Genomic DNA, 18224 nt, shown 5'->3' with positions numbered 1-18224 from the left:
TAGTTACTAATACTTCACAACGGAACGATTTGACTAGTGCAGTGTTACCTAGCGAGCTACCTAGTTGTCTTTGTCATAGCTTGATAATTGTTAATTGATAATTGTTAGCTAACCAGCCATCGAGGTTAGCTAGCCAGCTATTTCCGTCCCCCGCGACGCCATTTTTCCTAACCTAGCCAACTATTACCGACGAGCAGCATTGTTGAAACTAAATACACTACAAGGAACGTCTTGATTAGTGTTATGTTAGCTAGCTAGCTACAAAGTTGCTTTGTATCATGACAAGGTGTAGTACTGAAACTACCGAGGTTACCTAGCCAGCTACACGTTCAAAGTCAACAACGCAGCCACTGCTAGCTAGCCTACTCCACCAGCCAGCAGTACTGTATCATTTTAGTCAATAACATTTTTGCAACGTAAGCTTAACTTCCTGAACATTCGAGACGTGTAGTCCACTTGTCACTCCAATCTCATTTGCATTAGCGTAGCCTCTTCTGTAGCTTGTCTACTATGTGTCTGCCTATCCCTGTTCTCTCTCCTCTGCACAGGCCATACAAACGCTCCACACCGCGTGGCCGCTGCCGCTCTAACCTGGTGGTCCCAGCGCGCACGACCCACGTGGAGTTCCAGGTCTCCGGCAGCCTCTGGAACTGCCGGTCTGCGGCCAACAAGGCTGAGTTCATCTCAGCCTATGCTACCCTCCAGTCCCTAGACTTCCTGGCGCTGACGGAAACATGGATCACCACAGATAACACTGCTACTCCTACTGCTCTCTCCTCGTCTGACTACGTGTTCTCGCATACCCCTAGAGCATCGAGCCAGCGGGGTGGTGGCACTGGAATCCTCATCTCTCCCAAGTGGACATTCTCTCTTTCTCCCCTGACCCATCTGTCTATCTCCTCATTTGAATTCCATGCTGTCACAGTTACCAGCCCTTTCAAGCTTAACATCCTTATCATTTATCGCCCTCCAGGTTCCCTTGGAGAGTTCATCAATGAGCTTGACGCCTTGATAAGTTCCTTTCCTGAGGATGGCTCACCTCTCACAGTTCTGGGTGACTTTAACCTCCCCACGTCTACCTTCGACTCATTCCTCTCTGCCTCCTTCTTTCCACTCCTCTCCTCTTTCGACCTCACCCTCTCACCTTCCCCCCCTACTCACAAGGCAGGCAATACGCTTGACCTCATCTTTACTAGATGCTGTTCTTCCACTAATCTCATTGCAACTCCCCTCCAAGTCTCCGACCACTACCTTGTATCCTTTTCCCTCTCGCTCTCATCCAACACTTCTCACTCTCCCCCTACTCGGATGGTATTGCGCCGTCCCAACCTTCGCTCTCTCTCTCCCGCTACTCTCTCCTCTTCCATCCTATCATCTCTTCCCTCTGCTCAAACCTTCTCCAACCTATCTCCTGATTCTGCCTCCTCAACCCTCCTCTCCTCCCTCTCTGCATCCTTTGATTTCCTCTGTCCCCTATCCTCCAGGCCGGCTCGGTCCTCCCCTCCTGCTCCGTGGCTCGACGACTCACTGCGAGCTCACAGAACAGGGCTCCGGGCAGCCGAGCGGAAATGGAGGAAAACTCGCCTCCCTGCGGACCTGGCATCCTTTCACTCCCTCCTCTCTACATTTTCCTCTTCTGTCTCTGCTGCTAAAGCCACTTTCTACCACTCTAAACTCCAAGCATCTGCCTCTAACCCTAGGAAGCTCTTTGCTACCTTCTCCTCCCTCCTTAATCCTCCTCCCCCTCCCCCCCCCCTCCTCCCTCTCTGCGGATGACTTCGTCAACCATTTTGAAAAGAAGGTTGACGACATCCGATCCTCGTTTGCTAAGTCAAACGACACTGCTGGTCCTGCTCACACTGCCCTACCCTGTGCTTTGACCTCTTTCTCCCCTCTCTCTCCAGATGAACTCTCGCGTCTTGTGACGGCCGGCCGCCCAACAACCTGCCCACTTGACCCTATCCCCTCCTCTCTTCTCCAGACCATTTCCGGAGACCTTCTCCCCTACCTCACCTCGCTCATCAACGCATCCTTGACCGCTGGCTACGTCCCTTCCGTCTTCAAGAGAGCGAGAGTTGCACCCCTTCTGAAAAAACCTACACTCGATCCCTCCGATGTCAACAACTACAGACCAGTATCCCTTCTTTCCTTTCTCTCCAAAACTCTTGAACGCGCCGTCCTTGGCCAGCTCTCTTGCTATCTCTCTCAGAATGACCTTCTTGATCCTAATCAGTCAGGTTTCAAGACTGGGCATTCAACTGAGACTGCTCTTCTCTGTGTCACGGAGGCTCTCCGCACTGCTAAAGCTAACTCTCTCTCCTCTGCTCTCATCCTTCTAGACCTATCTGCTGCCTTTGATACCGTGAACCATCAGATCCTCCTCTCCACCCTCTCCGAGCTGGGCATCTCCGGCACCGCGCACGCTTGGATTGCGTCCTACCTGACAGGTCGCTCCTACCAGGTGGCGTGGCGAGAATCTGTCTCCGCACCACGTGCTCTCACCACTGGTGTCCCCCAGGGCTCTGTTCTTGGCCCACTCCTATTCTCGCTATACACCAAGTCACTTGGCTCTGTCATATCCTCACATGGTCTCTCATATCATTGCTATGCAGATGACACACAATTAATCTTCTCCTTTCCCCCTTCTGACAACCAGGTGGCGAATCGCATCTCTGCATGTCTGGCAGACATATCAGTGTGGATGACGGATCACCACCTCAAGCTGAACCTCGGCAAGACGGAGCTGCTCTTCCTCCCGGGGAAGGACTGCCCGTTCCATGATCTCGCCATCACGGTTGACAACTCCCTTGTGTCCTCCTCCCAGAGTGCTAAGAGCCTTGGCGTGACCCTGGACAACACCCTGTCGTTCTCCACCAACATCAAGGCGGTGACCCGATCCTGTAGGTTCATGCTCTACAACATTCGCAGAGTACGACCCTGCCTCACACAGGAAGCGGCGCAGGTCCTAATCCAGGCACTTGTCATCTCCCGTCTGGATTACTGCAACTCGCTGTTGGCTGGGCTCCCTGCCTGTGCCATTAAACCCCTACAACTCATCCAGAACGCCGCAGCCCGTCTGGTGTTCAACCTTCCCAAGTTCTCTCACGTCACCCCGCTCCTCCGCTCTCTCCACTGGCTTCCAGTCGAAGCTCGCATCCGCTACAAGACCATGGTGCTTGCCTACGGAGCTGTGAGGGGAACGGCACCTCCGTACCTTCAGGCTCTGTTCAGGCCCTACACCCAAACAAGGGCACTCCGTTCATCCACCTCTGGCCTGCTCGCCTCCCTACCTCTGAGGAAGCACAGTTCCCGCTCAGCCCAGTCAAAACTGTTCGCTGCTCTGGCACCCCAATGGTGGAACAAGCTCCCTCACGACGCCAGGACAGCGGAGTCAATCACCACCTTCCGGAGACACCTGAAACCCCACCTCTTCAAGGAATACCTGGGATAGGATAAAGTAATCCTTCTAACCCCCCCCTTAAAAGATTTAGATGCACTATTGTAAAGTGGTTGTTCCACTGGATATTATAGGTGAATGCACCAATTTGTAAGTCGCTCTGGATAAGAGCGTCTGCTAAATGACTAAAATGTAAATGTAAATGTAGTAATGATGATGGATGTGATAACAGTTTAGTGATGGTGGTGGTACTAGTAGTAACGATGATTGTAGTGATTGCAGTTTAGTGATGGTGGTGGTAATAGTAGTAATGATGATGGTAGTGATTGCAGTTTAGTGATGGTGGTGGTAGTAGTAGTAATGATCATGGAGGTGATAGCAGTTTAGTGATGGTGGTGGTAAAAGTAATAGAATGATGACGGTAGTGATAGCAGTTTAGTGATGGTGGTAGTAGTAGTAGTAATATTGATGGTAGTGATAGCAGTTTAGTGATGGTGGTGGTCGTAGTAGTAATGATGATGGTAGTGATAATAGTTTTGTGATGGTGGTGGTAGTAGTAGTAATGATGATGGTAGTGATGGCAGGTTATTGATGGTGGAGGTAGTTGAAGTAATGATGATGGTAGTGATAGCATTTTAGTGATGGTGGAGGTGGTAGTAGTAATGATGATGGTAGTGATAGCATTTTAGTGTTGGTGGTGGTAGTAGTAGTAGTAATGATGATGGTAGCGATAGCAGTTTAGTGATGTGTTGGTGGTGGTAGTAGTAGCAATGATGATGGTAGTGATAGCAGTTTAGTGATGGTGGTGGTGGTGGTAGTAGTAATGATGATGGTATTGTTAACAGTTTAGTGATGGTGGTAGTAGTAGTAGTAATGATGATGGTAGTGATAACAGGTTATTGATGGTGGAGGTAGTTGAAGTAATGATGATGGTAGTGATAGCATTTTAGTGATGGTGGAGGTGGTAGTAGTAATGATGATGGTAGTGATAGCATTTTAGTGTTGGTGGTGGTAGTAGTAGTAGTAATGATGATTGTAGCGAAAGCAGTTTAGTGATGTGTTGGTGGTGGTAGTAGTAGCAATGATGATGGTAGTGATAGCAGTTTAGTGATGGTGGTGGTGGTAGTAGTAATGATGATGGTATTGTTAACAGTTTAGTGATGGTGGTAGTAGTAGTAGTAATGATGATGGTAGTGATAGCAGTTTAGTGATGGTGGTGGTAGAAGTAGAAATGATGATGGTAGTGATACCAGTTTAGTGATGGTGGTGGTGGTAGTAGTAGAATGATAATGGTAGTGATAGCAGTTTAGTTATAGTGGTGGTGGTAGAAGTAGTAATTATGATGGTAGTGATAGCAGTTTAGTGATGGTGGAGGTAGTATTAGTAATGATGATGGTAGTGATAGTAGTTATAGGATGGTGGTGGAAGACGTAGGAAATTGCTATCGTCATCCCTTCTCCCCTCTCACTCACACACACACACTAGTTCTTCTGACACCACTGACTGAGAAAGCAAACCCTGACAATATGTATTATAAAGCAATCTATTCTAGACACACGCACACACACATAAACATGTGCATGCATATACACACACACACACACACACACACACACACACACACACACACACACACACACACACACACACACACACACACACACACACACACACACACACACACACACACACACACACACACACACACACACACAGGCCGTATCATTTGAAAGAAACAATCGCTGAGTTATCAATGCCCAGGAGGGTAGGCCTGGTCTGCATACCATTGGACTGGCACGTCCTTTGCTGCAGTAAGATGCAGGGAGGCTCTAATTGCAAAGATAAGGGGAGTTGGACTGGGCAGAGGGGAGTTCGGACAGGCACTGGTTTGGCTGGTACTTTTAGACTGGTGGGGAACAGTTACACCTCTCAAATTTTGCTAGACTTTCATTGAGAGGTCCTTGTGTGCTTCTGAGTGCAGTTTGTCTAACAAGTCTTGCAAGTGTCCTGTATGGTAGTGTATGAAACAAACAGAGGTATGGGTTAAGGGCAGTCCTGATCTGTCATCTAATAAGTGTTCTCCATGCTGTCACCAGTAGATAAGGTGTAGTTACTGATAGTCATTTGGATTAACAGTGTTCAAGGGAAAATAACAAATGTTTTAAATTTCTATTAGCTGTCAATCAGTCTAACTATTTTGGTGAACATACCCAGCGAGCATTGCCATTGCAATCTATGAACACACCATTGCAAACAGTCAGAGAAAATGTATTCTCAATATTCAGTGCGACAGTATCCAACAATCTCACTGTGAGGATTAATACATTGACACAGTGAGGAGGTGCAGGCCTGACTCACCTCCAAGCCTTTACCCGCAGGTCGGTTTTGAGATGCTGGTATGTGCAGGAAACAGACTGCATACTTGGACACTGACAGCCTCACTAACTGTGTGGAATGCTACTGAAAATCACCCAGCTAGCACATAATGTTCTGAGAACCATACGTTTCTTAGAGCTTGGTAAGAGTGTGGTTGTCCTATAGTTATTTAGCATACAACCTTCGCACAACTTTTTGGGAATGGTGCAGGATAGTTGCTTGGCTTTGGAACGTTCTCAGAACAAAATAACTTTATTTTCTTGGTCTTTCATTACTTTAAAGCTGAAATATCAAACTTTTTGGGTGACCTGAACAATTTCACCTAGAACTACAATGAAAATACAATATTTTTGGTTCTTGAAAATATATTTCATAGTGGTTTAAATGGTACAATGATTGCCTTGTTTTGTCACATAAACTGAAATTAGGCAAACTATTCGAATTTTAGCAATCTGGAAATGGCGGAGTGATTTCCGCATTTTGCACCTTTAACGAAACGTTTCCTAAATTGTCAAACATGGTTACATTTTCGTGGTATCCAATTGGTAGTTACAGTCTTGTCTCATCGCTGCAACTCCCGTACAGACTCAGGAGAGGCGAAGGTCGAGAGCTGTGCTTCCTCCGAAACACAACCCAACCAAGCCGTACTGCTTCTTGACACAATGCCCACTTAAGCAAGAAGCCATCCGCACCAATGTGTCGGCGGAAACACCGTACACCTGGCGACTGCATCAGCGTGCACTGTGCCCAGGCCCGCCACAGGAGTTGCTAGTGCGCGATAGGACAAGGACATCCCTGCCGGCCAAACCCTCCCTTAACCCAGACGATGCTGGACCAATTGTGCTCCGCCCCATGGGTCTCCCGGTCGCGGCCGGGAGTGTTGGAGTGTCAGTGTCAGTTATGTGGAGGTGAGGATAGAGTCAAGCGTAGGACACAGAACTGAGTAAAATAATGTACTTTACTCTCTAAGAAACTCATAAATCATAATCCATGCAGGGATAAATAATCCTGACACAAAACAACTAACACAATGACAAGCAAACAATTACGCACAAAACATAATGAGAACCAGAGGGTTAAATAGGGAAAATAATCATAACAAGATGGGAACCAGGTGTGAGCTGCTGGAAAACGCAGGAAAGTGCTGTTTGAATGAATGCTTACGAGCCTGCTGCTGCCTACCACCGCTCAGTCAGACTGCTCTATCAAATCATAGACTTAATTATAACATAATAACACACAGAAATACGAGCCTTAGGTCATTAATTCGCTCTCTCCACTGGCTTCCAGTTGAAGCTCGCATCCGCTACAAGACCATGGTGATTGCCTACAGAGCTGTGAAGGGAACGGCACCTCCATACCTTCAGGCTCTGATCAGGCCCTACACCCAAACAAGGGCACTGCGTTCATCCACAACTGGCCTGCTGGCCACCCTACCTCTGAGGAAGCACAGTTCCCGCTCAGCCCAGTCAAAACTGTTCGCTGCTCTGGCACCCCAATGGTGGAACAAGCTCCCTCACGACGCCAGGACAGCGGAGTCAATCACCACCTTCCGGAGACACCTGAAACCCCACCTCTTTAAGGAATACCTAGGATAGGATAAAGTAATCCTTCTAACCCCCCCCCCCCCCCCTTAAAATATTTAGATGCACTATTGTAAAGTGGTTGTTCCACTGGATATCATAAGGTGAATGCACCATTTTGTAAGTCGCTCTGGATAAGAGCGTCTGCTAAATGACTTAAATGTAATGTAATGTAAACGTAGTAATGATGATGTTAGTGATAGCAGTTTAGTGATGGTGGTAGTAGTAGTAACGATGATGGTAGTGATAGCAGTTTAGTGATGGTGGTAGTAGTAGTAACGATGATGGTAGCGATAGCAGTTTAGTGATGGTGTTGGTGGTGGTAGTAGTAGCAATGATGATGGTAGTAGTAGCAGTTTAGTGATGGTGGTGGTGGTGGTAGTAGTAATGATGATGGTATTGTTAACAGTTTAGTGATGGTGGTAGTAGTAGTAATGATGATGGTAGTTATAGCAGTTTAGTGATGGTGGTGGTAGTAGTAGTAGTAGTAATGATGATGGTAGTGATAGCATTTTAGTGATTGTGGAGGTGGTAGTAGTAATGATTATGGTAGTGATAGCATTTTAGTGTTGGTGGTGGTAGTAGTAGAATGATGACGGATGGGATAGCAGTTTAGTGATGTTGGAGGTGGTAGTAGTAATGATGATGGTAGTGATAGCATTTTAGTGTTGGTGGTGGTAGTAGTAGTAATGATGATGGTAGTGATAGCCGTTTAGTGATGGTGGTGGTAGTAGTAGTAATGATGATAGTAGTTATAGCAGTTTAGTGATGGTGGTGGTAGTAGTTGCAATGATGATGGTAGTGACAGCAGTTTAGTGATGATGATAGTAGTGATAGCAGTTTATTGATGGTCATGGTAATAGTAATGTAATAGAATGATGACGGTAGTGATAGCAGTTTAGTGATGGTGGTGGTGGTAGTAGTAATGATGATGGTAGTGATAACAGTTTAGTGATGGTGGTGGTGGTAGTAGTAGTAATGATGGTATTGATAGCAGTTTAGTGATGATGGTAGTAGTAGTAACGATGATGGTAGTGATAGCGGTTTAGTGATGGTGGTGGGGGTCGTAGTAATGATGATGGTAGTGATAGCAGTTTTGTGATGGTGGTGGTAGTAGTAGAATGATGACGGATGGGATAGCAGTTTAGTGATGGTGGAGGTAGTTGTAGTATTGATGATGGTAGTGATAGCATTTTAGTGATTGTGGAGGTGGTAGTAGTAATGATGATGGTAGTGATAGCATTTTAGTGATTGTGGAGGTGGTAGTAGTAATGATGATGGTAGTGATAGCATTTTAGTGTTGGTGGTGGTAGTAGTAGTATGATGACGGATGGGATAGCAGTTTAGTGATGTTGGAGGTGGTAGTAGTAATGATGATGGTAGTGATAGCATTTTAGTGTTGGTGGTGGTAGTAGTAGTAATGATGATGGTAGTGATAGCAGTTTAGTGATGGTGGTGGTAGTAGTAGTAATGATGATAGTAGTTATAGCAGTTTAGTGATGGTGGTGGTAGTAGTTGCAATGATGATGGTAGTGACAGCAGTTTAGTGATGATGATAGTAGTGATAGCAGTTTATTGATGGTCATGGTAATAGTAATGTAATAGAATGATGACGGTAGTGATAGCAGTTTAGTGATGGTGGTGGTGGTAGTAGTAATGATGATGGTAGTGATAACAGTTTAGTGATGGTGGTGGTGGTAGTAGTAGTAATGATGGTATTGATAGCAGTTTAGTGATGATGGTAGTAGTAGTAACGATGATGGTAGTGATAGCAGTTTAGTGATGGTGGTGGGGGTAGTAGTAATGATGATGGTAGTGATAGAAGTTTTGTGATGGTGGTGGTAGTAGTAGAATGATGACGGATTGGATAGCAGTTTTCGTGATGGTGGAGGTAGTTGTAGTATTGATGATGGTAGTGATAGCATTTTAGTGATTGTGGAGGTGGTAGTAGTAATGATGATGGTAGTGATAGCATTTTAGTGTTGGTGGTGGTTGTAGTAGTAATGATGATGGTAGTGATAGCAGTTTAGTGATGGTGGTGGTAGTAGTAGTAATGATGATGGTAGTTATAGCAGTTTAGTGATGGTGGTGGGGGTAGAAGTAGTAATGATGATAGTAGTGATAGCAGTTTAGTGATGGTGGTGGTAGTATTAGTAATAATGATGGTAGTGATTGCAGTTTAGTGATGGTGGTGTTGGTAGTAGTAATGATGATGGAAGTGATAACAGTTTAGTGATGGTGGTGGTAGTAGTAGTAATGATCATGGTAGTGATAGCAGTTCAGTGATGGTGGTGGTAGTAGTAGAATGATGATGGTAGTGAAAGCAGTTTAGTGATGGTGGTGGTAGTAGTAGTAATGATGATGGTAGTGATAGCAGTTTAGTGATGGTGGTGGGGGTAGTAGTAGTAATATTGATGGTAGTGATAGCAGTTTATTGATGGTGGTGGTAAAAGTAAAAGAATGATGACGGTAGTGATAGCAGTTTAGTGATGATGGTGGTAGTAGTAACGATGATGGTAGTGATAGCAGTTTAGTGATGGTGGAGGTGGTAGTAGTAATGATGATGGTAGTGATAGCATTTTAGTGTTGGTGGTGGTAGTAGTAGAATGATGACGGATGGGATAGCAGTTTAGTGATGTTGGAGGTGGTAGTAGTAATGATGATGGTAGTGATAGCATTTTAGTGTTGGTGGTGGTAGTAGTAGTATTGATGATGGTAGTGATAGCCGTTTAGTGATGGTGGTGGTAGTAGTAGTAATGATGATAGTAGTTATAGCAGTTTAGTGATGGTGGTGGTAGTAGTTGCAATGATGATGGTAGTGACAGCAGTTTAGTGATGGTGGTGTTGGTAGTAGTAATGATGATGGAAGTGATAACAGTTTAGTGATGGTGGTGGTAGTAGTAATGATCATGGTAGTGATAGCAGTTTAGTGATGGTGGTGGTAGTAGTAGTAACGATGATTGTAGTGATTGCAGTTTAGTGATGGTGGTGTTAATAGTAGTAATGATGATGGTAGTGATTGCAGTTTAGTGATGGTGGTGTTGGTATTAGTAGTAATGATGATGGTAGTGATAGCAGTTCAGTGATGGTGGTGGTAGTAGTAGAATGATGATGGTAGTGAAAGCAGTTTAGTGATGGTTGTGGTAGGAATAGTAATGATGATAGTAGTGATAGCAGTTTAGTGATGATGGTGGTAGTAGTAGTAATGATGATGGTAGTGATAGCAGTTTAGTGATGGTGTTGGGGGTAGTAGTATTAATATTGATGGTAGTGATAGCAGTTTAGTGATGGTGGTGGTAGTAGTAGTAATGATGATGGTAGTGTTTGCAGGTTAGTGATGGTGGAGGTAGCTGAAGTAATGATGATGGTAGTGATAGCATTTTAGTGATGGTGGAGGTGGTAGTAGTAATGATGATGGTAGTGATAGCATTTTAGTGTTGGTGGTGGTAGTAGTAGTAATGATTATGGTAGTGATAGCAGGTTAGTGATGGTGGTGGTAGTAGTAGTAATTATGATGGTATTGTTAACAGTTTAGTGATGGTGGTGGTAGTATTAGTAGTAATGATGATGGTAGCGATAGCAGTTTAGTGATGGTGTTGGTGGTGGTAGTAGTAGCAATGATGATGGTAGTGATAGCAGTTTAGTGATGGTGGTGGTGGTAGTAGTAATGATGATGGTATTGTTAACAGTTTAGTGATGGTGGTAGTAGTAGTAATGATGATGGTAGTGATAGTAGTTTAGTGATGGTGGAGGTAGTAGTAGTAATGATGATGGTAGTGATACCAGTTTAGTGATGGTGGTGGTAGTATTAATAATAGTGATGGTAGTGATTGCAGTTTAGTGATGGTGGTGTTGGTAGTAGTAATGATGATGGAAGTGATAACAGTTTAGTGATGGTGGTGGTAGTAGTAGTAACGATGATTGTAGTGATTGCAGTTTAGTGATGGTGGTGGTAATAGTAGTAATGATGATGGTAGTGATTGCAGTTTTGTGATGGTGGTGGTAGTAGTACGACGCCAGGACAGCGGAGGACAGCGGAGTCAATCACCACCTTCCGGAGACACCTGAAACCCCACCTCTTCAAGGAATACCTGGGATAGGATAAAGTAATCCTTCTAACCCCCCCCTTAAAAGATTTAGATGCACTATTGTAAAGTGGTTGTTCCACTGGATATTATAAGGTGAATGCACCAATTTGTAAGTCGCTCTGGATAAGAGCGTCTGCTAAATGACTTAAATGTAAATGTTAAATGTAGTAGTAGTAATGATCATGGAGGTGATAGCAGTTTAGTGATGGTGGTGGTGGTAGTAGTAATGATGATGGTATTGTTAACAGTTTAGTGATGGTGGTAGTAGTAGTAATGATGATGGTAGTGATAACAGTTTAGTGATGGTGGTGGTGGTAGTAGTAGTAATGATGATGGTAGTTATAGCAGTTTAGTGATGGTGGTGGTAGTAGTAGTAATGATGATGGAAGTGATAGCAGTTTAGTGATGGCTGTGGTAGAAGTAGTAATGATGATGGTAGTGATAGCAGTTAAGTGATGATGTGGTAGTAGTAGTAATGATGATTGTAATGGCCGTCGTATGATTTGGCCAAAGGCGCAGCGGGTTGAGTGCTCATTTTGACGTTTATTTTAAATAACCACAAACACTTCACAAGAAAACGGCCGACAACATAACAGTTTGCAGGTTAACCCTAGCAGTGCAAAACAACCTCCCACAATTCCCAAAACAAACATGCTCCTAAATATAGGACCTTCAATCAGAGGCAACGATAACCTGCTGCCTCCAATTGAAGGCCCCAATCCCAATTACTAAACATAGAAATAAACACCCAAGAAACAGACATAGATCTACACAACATAGAACTAAACCAAAAATCCCGGAAACATAAATCAAACACCCCTCTACATAAACAAACACTCAAAACCATATAAAACAAATACCCCCTGCCACGTCTTGACCAAACTCTAATTACAAATAACCCCTTTACTGGTCAGGACGTGACAATGATGGTAGTCATCGCAGTTTAGTGATGGTGGTGGTAGTTGTAGTAATGATGATGGTAGTGATAGCAGTTTAGTGATGGTGGAGGGGGTAGAAGTAGTAATGATGATAGTAGTGATAGCAGTTTAGTGATGGTGGTGGTGGTAGCAGAAATTATGATGGTATTGATAACAGTTTAGTGATGGTGGTAGTAGTAGTAACTATGATTGTAGTGATAACAGTTTAGTGATGGCAGGATGGTAGTAGTAGTAATGATGATGGTAGTGATACCAGTTTAGTGATGGTGGTGGTGGTAGTAGTAATGATGATGGTAGTGATAGCAGTTTAGTGATGGTGGTGTTGGTGGTAGTAATGATGATGGATGTGATAATAGTTTAGTGATGGTGGTGGTAGTAGTAGTAGTAACGATGATTGTAGTGATTGCAGTTTAGTGATGGTGGTGGTAATAGTAGTAATGATGATGGTAGTGATTGCAGTTTAGTGATGGTGGTGGTAGTAGTAGTAATGATCATGGAGGTGATAGCAATTTAGTGATGGTGGTGGTAGCTGAAGTAATGATGATGGTAGTGATAGCAGTTTAGTGATGGTGGTGGTAAAAGTAATAGAATGATGACGGTAGTGATAGCAGTTTAGTGATGGTGGTAGTAGTAGTAGTAATATTGATGGTAGTGATAGCAGTTTAGTGATGGTGGTGGTCGTAGTAGTAATGATGATGGTAGTGATAATAGTTTTGTGATGGTGGTGGTAGTAGTAGTAATGATGATGGTAGTGATGGCAGGTTATTGATGGTGGAGGTAGTTGAAGTAATGATGATGGTAGTGATAGCATTTTAGTGTTGGTGGTGGTAGTAGTAGTAGTAATGATGATGGTAGCGATAGCAGTTTAGTGATGTGTTGGTGGTGGTAGTAGTAGCAATGATGATGGTAGTGATAGCAGTTTAGTGATGGTTGTGGTGGTAGTAGTAATGATGATGGTATTGTTAACAGTTTAGTGATGGTGGTAGTAGTAGTAGTAATGATGATGGTAGTGATAGCAGTTTAGTGATGGTGGTGGTAGAAGTAGAAATGATGATGGTAGTGATACCAGTTTAGTGATGGTGGTGGTGGTAGTAGTAGAATGATAATGGTAGTGATAGCAGTTTAGTTATAGTGGTGGTGGTAGAAGTAGTAATTATGATGGTAGTGATAGCAGTTTAGTGATGATATGGTAGTAGTAGTAATGATGATGGTATTGATACCAGTTTAGTGATGGTGGTTGTGGTAGTAGAAGAATGATGATGGTAGTCATAGCAGTTTAGTGATGCTGGTGGTAGTAGTAGTAGTAATGATGGTACTGATAGCATTTTAGTGATGGTGGTAGCAGTAGTAATGATGATGGTATTGATAGCAATTTAGTGATGGTGGTTGTGGTAGTAGTAGAAATGATGATGGTAGTGATAGCAGTTTAGCGATGGTGGTGGTAGTAGTAGAATTGATGATGGTAGTGATAGCAGTTTAGTGAAGGTGGTGGTAGTAGTAGTAATGATGATGGTAGTGATAGCAGTTTAGTGATGGTGGTGGTAGAAGTAATAATGATGATGTAGTGATAGCAGTTTAGTGATGGTGGTGGTGGTGGTGGTGGTGGTAGTAGTAGTAATTATGATGGTAGTGTTAGCAGTTTAGTGATGGTGTAGGTAGTATTAGTAATGATGATGGTAGTGATAGTAGTTATGGGATGGTGGTGGAAGAAGTACATTTACATTTACATTTAAGTCATTTAGCAGACGCTCTTATGCAGAGCGACTTACAAAATGGTGCATTCACCTTATGATAACCAGTGGAACAACCACTTTACAATAGTGCATCTAAATCTTTTAAGGGGGGGGGGTTAGAAGGATTACTTTATCCTATCCTAGGTATTCCTTAAAGAGGTGGGGTTTCAGGTGTCTCCGGAAGGTGGTGATTGACTCCGCTGTCCTGGCGTCGTGAGGGAGCTTGTTCCACCATTGGGGTGCCAGAGCAGCGAACAGTTTTGACTGGGCTGAGCGGGAACTGTGCTTCCTCAGAGGTAGGGGGGCCAGCAGGCCAGTGGTGGATGAACGCAGTGCCCTTGTTTGGGTGTAGGGCCTGATCAGAGCCTGAAGGTATGTAGTAATGATGATGGAAGTGATAGCAGTTTAGTGATGATATGGTAGTAGTAGTAATGATGATGGTAGTGATAGCAGTTTAGTGATGGTGGTAGTAGTAGTAATGATGATGGTAGTGATAGCAGTTTAGTGATGGTGGTGGTAGTAGAAGTAATGATGATGGAATTGATAGCAGTTTAGTGATGATGGTGGTAGAAGTTATAATGATGATGGTAGTGATAGCATTGTAGTGACGGTAGTGGTGGTAATAGTAATAATGATGAAGGTAGTGATAGCTATTTAGTGATGGTGGTGGAAGTAGTAGCAGAAATGATGGTAGTGATAGCAGTTTAGTGATGGTGGTGGTAGTAGTAATGATGATGGTAGTGATAGCAGTTTAGTGATGGTGGTGGTAGTAGAAGTAATGATGATGGTAGTGATAGCAGTTTAGTGATGATGTGGTAGTAGTAGTAATGATGATGGTAGTGATAGCAGTTTAGTGATGGTGGAGGTAGTAGTAGTAATGATGATGGTAGTGATAGCAGTTTAGTGATGGTGGAGGTAGTAGTAGTAATGATGATGGTAGTGATAGCAGTTTAGTGATGGTGGTGGTAGTAGTAGTAGTAATGAAGGTAGTGATAGCAGTTTAGTGATGGTGGTAGTACTATTAGAATGATGAAGGTAGTGATAGTAGTTTAGTGATGGTGGTGGTAGAAGAAGTAATGATGATGACGGTAGTGATAGCAGTTTAGTGATGTTAATGGTGGTGAAAGTAATAATGATGATGGTAGTGATAGCAGTTTAGTGATGGTGGTAGTAGTAGTAATGATGATGTACTTATACCAGTTTAGTGATGGTGGTGGTGGTAGTAGTAATGATGATGGTAGTGATAGCAGTTTAGTTATGGTTGTGGTGGTAGTAGTAATGATGATGATGGTAGTGATGGCAGTTTAGTGATGATGTGGTAGAAGTAACAATGATGATGGTAGTGATAGCAGTTTAGTGATGGCGGTTGTAGTAGAAGTAGTAATGATGATGGTAGTGATAGCAGTTTAATGATGGTGGTGGTGGTAGTAGTAGTAATGATGATGGTAGTTATAGCAGTTTAGTGATGGTAGTGGTGGTAGTAGTAGTAATGATGATGGTAGTGAAAACAGTTTAGTAATGGTGGTGGTGGTACTAGTAGTAATGATGATGGTAGTGATAGCAGTTTAGTGATGGTGGTGGTGGTAGTAGTAATGAAGATGGTAGTGATAGCAGTTTAGTGATGGAAGTAGTAGTAATGATAATGGTAGTGATAGCAGTTTAATGATGGTGGTGGTAGTAGTAATGATGATGGTAGTGATAGCAGTTTAGTGATGGTGGTAGTAGTAGTAATGATGATGGTAGAGATAGCAGTTTAGTGATGGTGGGTGTTAGTAGTAGTAATGATGATGGTAGTGATAGCAGTTTAGTGATGGTGTTGGTAGTAGTATTAGAATGAAGATGGTAGTGATAGCAGTTTAGTGATGGTGGTGGTAGTAGCAGTAATGATGATGGTAGTGATAGCAGTTTAGTGATATGGTGGTAGTAGTGGTAATGATGTTGTTAGTCATAGCAGTTTAGTGATGGTGGAGGTGGTAGGAGTAATAATGATGATGGTAGTGATAGCAGATTAGTGACGCTGTGTTTGGTAATATTAATAATGATGATGGTAGTGATGGCAGTTTAGTGATGTTGGTGGTAGAAGTAGTAATGATGATGGTACAAAGAATATCTAGTTAACAGAAGAAAAGAAAGAGAAAATCAGGACAGAAGAAAAAGGATATCAAAGTGAAACAGTTCTCTAAAGACACAAGAGACAATAATACAAGAAACAACACTTCTGTAGCTTGTCAACTATGTGTCTGTCTATCCCTGTTCTCTCCTCTCTGCACAGGCCATACAAACGCTTCACACCGCGTGGCCGCTGCCACTCTAACCTGGTGGTCCCAGCGCGCACGACCCACGTGGAGTTCCAGGTCTCCGGCAGCCTCTGGAACTGCCGGTCTGCAGCCAACAAGGCTGAGTTCATCTCAGCCTATGCTACCCTCCAGTCCCTAGACTTCCTGGCGCTGACGGAAACATGGATTACCACAGATAACACTGCTACTCCTACTGCTCTCTCTTCGTCTGCCCACGTGTTCTCGCATACCCCTAGAGCATCGAGCCAGCGGGGTGGTGGCACTGGAATCCTCATCTCTCCCAAGTGGACATTCTCTCTTTCTCCCCTGACCCATCTGTCTATCTCCTCATTTGAATTCCATGCTGTCACAGTTACCAGCCCTTTCAAGCTTAACATCCTTATCATTTATCGCCCTCCAGGTTCCATTGGAGAGTTCATCAATGAGCTTGACGCCTTGATAAGTTCCTTTCCTGAGGATGGCTCACCTCTCACAGTTCTGGGTGACTTTAACCTCCCCACGTCTACCTTTGACTCATTCCTCTCTGCCTCCTTCTTTCCACTCCTCCCCTCTTTTGACCTCACCCTCTCACCTTCCCCCCCTACTCACAAGGCAGGCAATACGCTTGACCTCATCTTTACTAGATGCTATTCTTCCACTAATCTCATTGCAACTCCCCTCCAAATCTCCGACCACTACCTTGTATCCTTTTCCCTCTTGCTCTCATCCAACACTTCTCACTCTGCCCCTACTCGGATGGTATTGCGCCGTCCCAACATTCGCTCTCTCCTCTTCCATCCTATCATCCCTTCCCTCTGCTCAAACCTTCTCCAACCTATCTCCTGATTCTGCCTCCTCAACCCTCCTCTCCTCCCTTTCTGCATCCTTTGATTTTCTCTGTCCCCTATCCTCCAGGCCGGCTCGGTCCTCCCCTCCTGCTCCGTGGCTCGACGACTCACTACGAGCTCACAGAACAGGGCTCCGGGCAGCCGAGCGGAAATGGAGGAAAACTCGCCTCCCTGCGGACCTGGCATCCTTTCACTCCCTCCTCTCTACATTCTCCTCTTCTGCTAAAGCCACTTTCTACCACTCTAAATTCCAAGCATCTGCCTCTAACCCTAGGAATCTCTTTGCTACCTTCTCCTCCCTCCTGAATCCTCCTCCCCCTCCCCCCCCCTCCTCCCTCTCTGCGGATGACTTCGTCAACCATTTTGAAAAGAAGGTTGACGATATCCGATCCTCGTTTGCTAAGTCAAACGACACCGCTGGTCCTGCTCACACTGCCCTACCCTGTGCTTTGACCGCTTTCTCCCCTTTCTCTCCAGATGAAATCTCGCGTCTTGTGACGGCCGGCCGCCCAACAACCTGCCCACTTGACCCTATCCCCTCCTCTCTTCTCCAGACCATTTCCGGAGACCTTCTCCCCTTCCTCACCTCGCTCATCAACTCATCCTTGACCGCTGGCTACGTCCCTTCCGTCTTCAAGAGAGCGAGAGTTGCACCCCTTCTGAAAAAATCTACACTCGATCCCTCCGATGTCAACAACTACAGACCAGTATCCCTTCTTTCTTTTCTCTCCAAAACTCTTGAACGTGCCGTCCTTGGCCAGCTCTCCTGCTATCTCTCTCAGAATGACCTTCTTGATCCAAATCAGTCAGGTTTCAAGACTGGGCATTCAACTGAGACTGCTCTTCTCTGTGTCAAGGAGGCTCTCCGCACTGCTAAAGCTAACTCTCTCTCCTCTGCTCTCATCCTTCTAGACCTATCTGCTGCCTTTGATACTGTGAACCATCAGATTCTCCTCTCCACCCTCTCCGAGTTGGGCATCTCCGG

Source organism: Salmo salar, chromosome 01 (assembly GCF_965601325.2).
Source record: "Salmo salar chromosome 01, fSalSal1, whole genome shotgun sequence".
NCBI classification, from domain to species: Eukaryota; Metazoa; Chordata; class Actinopteri; order Salmoniformes; family Salmonidae; genus Salmo; species Salmo salar.
The sequence above is the reverse complement of the archived record's forward strand: the minus strand, read 5'-3'. Positions refer to the sequence as shown.